Source organism: Boleophthalmus pectinirostris, unplaced genomic scaffold (genome assembly GCF_026225935.1).
Source record: "Boleophthalmus pectinirostris isolate CB_2022bp ecotype Guang Dong unplaced genomic scaffold, ASM2622593v1 HiC_scaffold_5, whole genome shotgun sequence".
Taxonomy (NCBI): domain Eukaryota; kingdom Metazoa; phylum Chordata; class Actinopteri; order Gobiiformes; family Gobiidae; genus Boleophthalmus; species Boleophthalmus pectinirostris.
In genome coordinates, this window is record NW_026571404.1 from 21,932,278 (window position 1) to 21,941,167 (window position 8,890).

Genomic DNA, 8,890 nt, shown 5'->3' on the forward strand with positions numbered 1-8,890 from the left:
ACCACAGAGATTACACACCAATAAAAAGAGACAAACAGGGACTATGAGAGACTTGAGCAAAAATGAAGTTTTGCTAACACAAGTGTTTATGTGAATTAATTGTAAATGTGAAGATGTCATGGACACTGCATAGAGTTTAGTTTATATTAAATTAAAACATCTATTTGATAAGAGATCTACAATGACAGATTTTTGAAAAGTATTATGCCATATGTCCCCACTATCAGGGCATGACATGAACAGTTGCCAGATGCCACTTTGGCCAGCAGAACTTTATGCATATACGTACATTAAATGGAAGACTTTCTCCTGCTGCTATGCCACCATATTTGTTTCATAAATGTAAAGAAAGAAGGGAGTATTAAGATGTCCAATATGCAAAAGATCAAATAAAACTACAATTACATTCTGACGGTCGGTGAGCAAAAAAGTTCATGTTAAGCCCTGCCCATAATCCTATAAGAAAACTGATGTCAGCTGTTGCCCATGGCGATAACAATGATCACTACAACAATAAACAGCAAGTGCTTTGCCATTGACCAGATCAGAGCACCATGTACTGCAAAATCCACACGCCTTCAGACCACTAGACCTCAGGCCCCATGGTCAAGTCTAAGCAACATAAACTTCAACTGACAAGACTATATTATTTTGTTTGTTGTGCATTATCTTGAAACTGGGCAGTGCGTATAGCCAGTTTATGTTTGTTAGTCATGTACTGTTAAGAACATTCCCTCTCAACACTGATGTCAGAAACCAGGGAAACAGGAAATGGCCACTGTCTCCCGAGTTAAGACAAGCTAAATGTAGATAAGAGGATTTCTATTTTTCTGTTGCTGAGACCAGAAGAAGAACACGCGACTCCTGATCCATGTAGCAGCCAACCTACAGACAGATGGGATCAGATGCATGCAAAAAGACAAAAACTGCAATGACATATGCCTTTTCAAATCTATAGCTTGTGCATTTGGCATCAGTGCTGCTTCTTAGTGAGAGCTTCATAGGGAAATGCTGCACATGTTCTGTGTTCAGTTAGCACTGGATTTCTTTTCTAGAGTAAGAGGATAATGCTTGTGATGTGGTCAGTCTCACACTGTTAGTGCCGTATTTATTAGACATGATAAGAACAGAATAGTATATCAAATATCAGAAGTATTTTGTTAAGACAAACTAATCATGCAACACTAATGCAATGAGTTATGGACTGTTCTTAAGAATTGAGTTGGTTTACTTGTTTCTTTGTGAGTACAGTGTAGTTTGAATGACCTTTGGTGCAAAACACATTTTCTGAACTGTATTCTTCATTCAACCACAAATGTAGCTGCAAGTAGAAGTAGTATGCAGACTTTATTTGCTGTTTCTCATGTTATGTATGAAAATGTTGCTCTTATCTTTGCAAATAAACAACAGATTTGGGTACTGAGTCACAATGGACCAATATTGAAGCCAAGATCTGAATAATTGTGAGGAATGATGACTGACTAATAATTTGGTTACTTTGAATTTGTAAACATATACTTTTCAAGAACTGTTGGGCAAAAAAAGGTTCCTCTACTAAAAGTATCATATGAAAAAAAATCTACTTAAGTAAAAGTATTAAAGTACCTGTATACAATTTAACTTTTAGAGTAAAAGTAAAAATACAGTATTTCACACAGATTTTGAAATGTTGTTAATTTGTTAATGTGTTAAATGCAGTGGTATAGTTCAAAATTATGCAGATTTTGATCAACACAAATGTCAATACAAATCAATTTCTTAATTTTCTTATGAACTGTGTGTATTTAATCAAGATGTTACCACAAACATGGTAAATAACCCCTAAAATCATATGAGAAATACTTTTTACTTTTCAGTCCTGTTCAAAAATGTAGTAGAGTGGAGAGTATAGATCCCTGCTCCCAAATGTAGTGAAGTAAAAGTAAACAGTACCTCAGATTCCTCAAAATATTACCAGTAGTTAAGTACAGTATTTTACTACTTGTACATCGTTAGCTTCTACCATTGAATGTCTGTGTTGTGAGTCCGATCTTAAGCAGATGTTACATAAGATTTGACATATGAGGTGATCTGAGTGAGCTGTGATTGCTGCTGGGGTGGGTCTGCATTAGACTGCAGTGAGCACATTTGTACACACTGATGATGAATAACACTGCTTGTTTTTGTAAAGTCTGTCTGCATCAAGTGCATTGTGATACATTTCCAGAGAGCATAGAATAAACGGGAGTCATTTTACCACAAAGTTAACTTCTATCCCCTTTCATGAAATATTTATAAACCGTAATGGTTTAGGCTTGAAAAGCACTTTGGGTCACTTGTATAATCCAAACATTTTAGGAACCTTATCAATCATTCATCTAATTTCCTATTTCTGACTGCATTTAAAGAGTCTTGATTTGTTTAAAAAGTTCCTTAAATTTCATTAACAATTTGAGGATAACTGCATCAACTGAAGATGAACAGGTCTGGTGTAGAGGTATAGAGAGTTCTCTCCACTTTCATATATGAACCTGGCTCGTCATTCTGAATTGAGTTCTGCACATTATCAGTTTTCAGATGGCTCTTGCAGAAAACGATTGGAAAATGACGAATATTTGAATCTGACAACAGCGGCGCAAGATGAAAACATTTGTTCATGGATCTATAAGTGCTTACATTCTACACGTTGTGGTTTATTTTGGTTTGTTTGGGCGACTGGCCTTTGGCTTCCACACAAACCTCAATGCTGTGACGTGATTTGTCCACCCATCCAATTAACCATCCAGCGGGCACACTCTATGATGGATTCTCATGAGTTTGTGACCTTACAAATATTGAGAGAATTCATCTTGCTGTGCAAGGTTACTTTCATTTTTAATGTATACAAATGTTCATGAAGCATAACAGTGAAAATACAAAAGAATAGATAATAAATTGTGCAGATAATGTAATGTCAATTTAGGGGAAAAATCTCTTATTGGAAGTGATTGAAGAAGTAATGGATGGTTTGTGTATCTACAGTGGACCTAATTATGTAGTATATTTGTGTTTCACACTGTATTATGCAGCACAGTAAATGAGGCCGACAGCATGAGAAATCAGTGCATTAGTGTAACATACAGACCAGTGAAATAAAACATTGATGGGGCTATTATGCCATTTCCACTGTATTCCAATAGTGAGTGTGAATACTGGGCCAGCACTCTCAGCGGGCCATGTTATCTGCACTCATCCATATTCATGACCCTATCACTGTAACCTCTCATGTGCACAGATCCACTACCTCAGACTGTACAGAATAGCACAGAGGAGAACCCGAATGTGATTGTGCAGTAACAATTGTGCAGTTGTTCAAAGAAACAAAAAAAGCAGAGACAGGGGAGATCTCAGGTGGCAGCGAATGATCATCTACAGAACTACGGTACTCATACTTCAGGCTTAACTGTTTAAAATGACCAGATTGAAAATAAAAAACCTATGATAACATTTGTGCTTGTGAGTGGCCCGAGCAGCTGGGCCGGTGGTGACAGGCTTCAGTAGCCTTGAGTCAGGCCCTGTCGCTACAGCAGGCTGTTGGTTGTCAAAGTCTGTCAGAGTTTGTCGTTACAGGCCATTGTCACCATCAGACACAGAGCCTGAGCCCGAGCACACTGCAGATCACACACTAGTGTCACCAGCAGCACAATCACAGACCACTCTGGAAATCTGAACCAAACCACTGAAGTCAACAAGGGACAGTGAGACTGTGGGTTATAACTGCATATAGGACTGGAAAATTAATATTTTAATTGAGATTCAGTGATGTCTAAATCTGTCTTGTTTAATTTATTTAATCATGATAATAATGGATGCTAGTTTTTCTTTTATTTTGGAAAACAAAACATTCAATTGGTGGGGAAAAAAAATTTAGTTCTTTTTTTTTTTTTGCATTATCACACAGCCTTCTCTGCAAGCGCACACTTTTAAAGAAGTTGCAAAATGGTACACATTAAATTGAATTCCAGTCTTTTTGTTGTGCAATTAAGGTCACTACTTGCATCTATCTAGACAACGTCAGTGTGGTGTGGCTCTGCACTCATCAAGATAGTGTTTCGGCTAGCTGCAGTCATGCCAATCTGTCTGAAGATGTTTTTCAAATAGGATTCCCAGCCGAGCTCCCGCCCCTCCTCCTGTAAAAAGCTTTTTGCTGTTCGTCAGTCTGTGCAGCTGTCCAGGAGAGCTTTAATTAAAACTGCTCCGACGCGTTCACTGCTTTATCCCAAGACACTCGCTCTGCCCAGGAATACACAGGCATTCTCTGCAACATTACATAGATTTGTTCTTCTCTTTGTGGTTCATGACATTACACAAATGTAGTTTTGTTGGGATTGATGTGAATGTCTCAGGAAGTACATGGAGCCTCTAAAATGTTACTTGCATCTGGGCCATTCAAACCATTATCCTATGTTTTCAGCATAATGCAGTTCATACAAAGAACTTAATGCAAGATGATTCTTGCTCTGCATTAAAATGCACATATAAGATGAGAGGATACCGAACTGTCTACACATGGCGGTCCATAAAGTGGGCCAGTGACAGCGTACGTATGTAGGCCTGGGCTCAGGAGAGGGACACAGTGTAAATGTCTGTGCACTGACAGTATCTGATGGTTTTCCTGACTGCTGTCATCTCTGCAAACTCCACATCTAAATATGTAGCCCATGTGTGACACGCTCCGACAGGATGTCACAGGTTTAAATGAGCCTGTCAAACCATCTACTGCTTTGTCTTTCAGCCAGGCACCTGCCATGTTGTTGCCCATGAGGCAACAAGAAAGGGATTCAAAAAGTTGTTTGCTCACACAAAACCACATACTAATTTCAACAGCAATATCTATTACACATATGTTTAATGTTCAATGAAACTCAAATATGGACAACCATAATGGCTGTAGAGGTGACAGGACTGCAGTTTGTAAAGCCATATGCCCTTAGACACAGTCAGATTCATTAGAGACTGGTGAGGATAAAGCTACCATAACATGCACACCAGATTTTTTGCTCTTAAAATACCCCTTGTTACCTGGGTGTGCAATGTCACAAGTGCAGTTACAGAACAATGTTTGTTTTGTTTAATGTAGGTGTCAAGAAAACAAGGGGGTCAGAAATTAATTTGACTTTTGCATTAAAAACAATCAGTACTATATTGTATATTGTAATGTATATATATCCAGTACTATACTGTAATCATAAAGTATCCACTATCCACTAGCAATTAGGAAAATTCAAACAGGCCTTGTACAAACTTTAAGACATTTTAAGCACTTTAAGCTCATTAAATATGAGAAACACTCAATGCAGTATGTGCACCATGCCATGACAGTCATCCATGAGTCAACAGCAGGTAATTAACTGGACCCTTCATTTAAAGTCATGCTACAGAAGTTTCCAGCTCAATTTCAAGAACATGATTGCTGGCCAAGAAGTAGTAAATTCCAATGAAATCAAAATTCAATGTGTTATACTGCACCCCTCACAACCAGCGCTTCAGTCCTCTCTTAGTCATCTCCCTCTTAGGATTCGGATCAGAGAATTGTGGGGAATTGCATCATGACATGGCTGCATATGTTACAGGTTTGAGAGAGGCAGAGGGACTGATTCGAGTTGGACAGTTTCCTGGGGGGAACACATAGCTACACAGTCCCTGCAGTCAAAACAGGTTTTACATTTGATTTTGGGCACAGCTGATTCTCTGTGTGATGAGAGATGACGCTCTCCAGTCCCTGCACACTGTAGGTACCTCCTGCACCTATCTCCATCTGTAGCCTGCTCATCTGCGCTGCCCTCCTGCACCTCACACCACACATATTCACAACACAAACATGCACAGACACACACACACACACACACACATAAGCACACACTCACGCTCTTTGTAAGCCGCGCTCATCTCCAGTGCTCAGATGGAGCCAGGTATGTTAATGGAGTTAATCGGATTGTCTTCAGCGGGGACGCACAGCAACTTTGACAAAGTTTTTGGATGAGTTTAGCATAAGTAAATCAGTGTATATGTGCTTTTGTTCTTGGGTGCCAATACCGTTTGAAGTTATTGTGCATTACCCTATGTATATCATGTGAACACATATATCCTGGAGCTAATTTAGTAGGGAGAAATTAGCTCAATTCTCATTAACTTCTTTGCTACTTTGCTTTCGTCTGTTTCTGGCACTGGCTGATCTTATTTGATTGTGTGAACTGTTTTTTTCAGCAATATATAAAATAGATGACATGCTGAGAATGATGCTGAACTGAGATTGTCTGGATTAGATGCAACTCCAGACAATTCATCTCTCTGAAAAGCTGGGCTTGTCAGTGCAGACACATAGCATCAGGCTGAAGGACATATACTGGAGCTTAAAGAGAATCTTGACCCCTTGTAGCCATAAGGCCTTGAGGGTGTTTCATATTTAAACAGCTCATAGGTCACCATAGTCTCAACACTGGTCCATGTCTCCATACAGGGACTATATTTTACACATATAAACAATATACTATACTATGCTATGCTATGCTATGTCTATGTCTCCTCATTTATTCTCCCCTGACAGTGACCTTGCTGTGCTCCTCTCTGCACTGTTTCCACATCCCAACTCTGAATGCCAGCACTGTCAATCACCCAACCTCCTGCCACCCCCCAGCAGCACCGTAGGGACTATTCTAATGAAGTCCGTGTTGCCATTACAGGACAAAAGGGTCTAAAAGATGGCTCTCAACTTTGCCAAGTTTGAAATGTAAGGACAAAAAAGTGAAAAAGGCCTATGACCTAATAGTTGCAGATAATTTTTCAGTAAATCAAAGCTATGTGTTACTCTTGCTTTATTAAAAACAGAATATGCAGTAAGTGTCCTCAGAGTAGCTGTATTGCAGGTGGACATAACATTATTCCTGATACAATTTGGCCTCTCTCTTTTGGGAGAACATGCTCTGCAATTTTGCACTGTTCAATACACAGCACAAAGTCAGCCCAGACAAAATTGCATACAATTTACTATGGTTACATTCCTTCTTTGTCACTTCATCCTAATCTTTTTCTATTGGCAAACACACATAACCATACATGGCCATACACATGCACTATAACAGTACTTAAGGTGGTCGATCAAACATTTAATTTTCTTCTAGTGCTGACAAAGGCATCTCACCAGTGAACAGAGACAAGCCACTTTTATCGACTGGCATCCGGAGGGCCCAGCAGCTATTATAGCGGCAATGAGTGAGTGGCCCAGTCAATAGACTTTCTATTAGTGGACTACTCCCTCAGCCCCATGCCAGCACACAGCACACAGAGAGGGCGGCAGAGAGGGGGACAGAAAGGGGGGCAGCGAGAGCCAGAGTGACTTGGGAACTGTGTGAAGGTCAGGAAAGGAGCAGCCAAAGCCCCAGGGAGCTGAGCTGCATGTGAGAGACTGGACCCTTGGTAGATCAATAAGGGAAGTAAATAGATAGTGACACAAGGCTCAAATATCAGACATGGAGATTGTTAAATACTTCGTTTACCATAGTTGGAAGTAACAGATTACAAATCATTTGTTTCAGCCATTCATTGAGCTATGGGACAAGTTTATATTTTAGGGATATTTTTCTCTCTCATTTATAACCCATAATCCCACTGTCTTATTTACACATTTTAATGGATACCATTCATCCGTGCACATTAAGTCTCAGTTGTAGCTTTTTGACAGCCGAAAACTGCATGTGCTTAAATATAGTGTACAGTATGTGAATGTTAAACCCAGGCTCGTGTGACCTTGTCCTGGCCGCCTGCAGCAAGTTAAACCTAATCTAGATGAGTTGCGATGTAGCCCTGCCGCTGCGCTCTAACAGAGGGAGTAATATGCACACACTGGCTCAGCTTCTATACCTCTATCGGTAATGATGCACACTGAATAAACACACTGATTCTTTTACTGACAGCAGGAGAGGGCAAAGACACACACAGCTTAGTCATATGTCCAAACCAAACTGAGTCACCAGTATTGTGACAAAAGGTGTTTTGGCCTCTAAACAACATTCTTCTATTATAAACTTAAAGACATCCAAGTTAGATATGGGTGTATCCATTTGTATAGATTGATACCAACTACCATTCAGCAGGTTAAACCACACATTTAATACACTGTAGTAAGCCAGAGTGCGCTCCTGTGGGTGCAGCCTTTTGACAGTTTAATCATGCATATCAGGATGTGACAGACTTGAATAGGAGGGAGCCAGTCTGAACACAGTCTTGTGAGCACTTATAAAAATGTCTGTGCTGTATGCTTCATTAGACCCAGCACTTTACCTAAAGCACACACCACTTACTGTCGCCTTTTGTGCATCTATACAACTTTTCAAGGACAAGCATCTCATCTTCAGAGTATTTCTAATCAAATGGATGTCATAACAACTAGCCAAACAAAAACAAGTCAACATTTCTTTATTATATTATGTGGAGTTTTTACACAGGCCAAGAGCAAACAATAGTCACTATGTGTGGCATGTTACTAAATTCCTAAGAAAATGTTGCTGCTTGACATATTTTTGGGTTAATTTCATTTCAGGAAAGTGCAGTGTAATAAAGACTTTGTTTCTTTTTTAGATTTTCAAGCTTGTGAAAGTGGACTTCATGGTTGCCTAATATTCAGGCTTCAGAAACAACACATGTGAGCTGATCATACTGAACTATTTGATCAGAAGAACGAGATTTAGACTTCATGTTGTAGTTGTGCCCTGAGATCTCTTATCCAGGTCTGTCATGCAATTTTTAGCACATTAACTGAATTTGTTCTGGCTCCTTCAGAGAAAGGCTGACTCCCACAAAACATATAATATGCTAAGGTTAAGTAGTTAAGTACCGCTGCCTTAACGTATAACAGTTACTTGTCCCTGTTGGG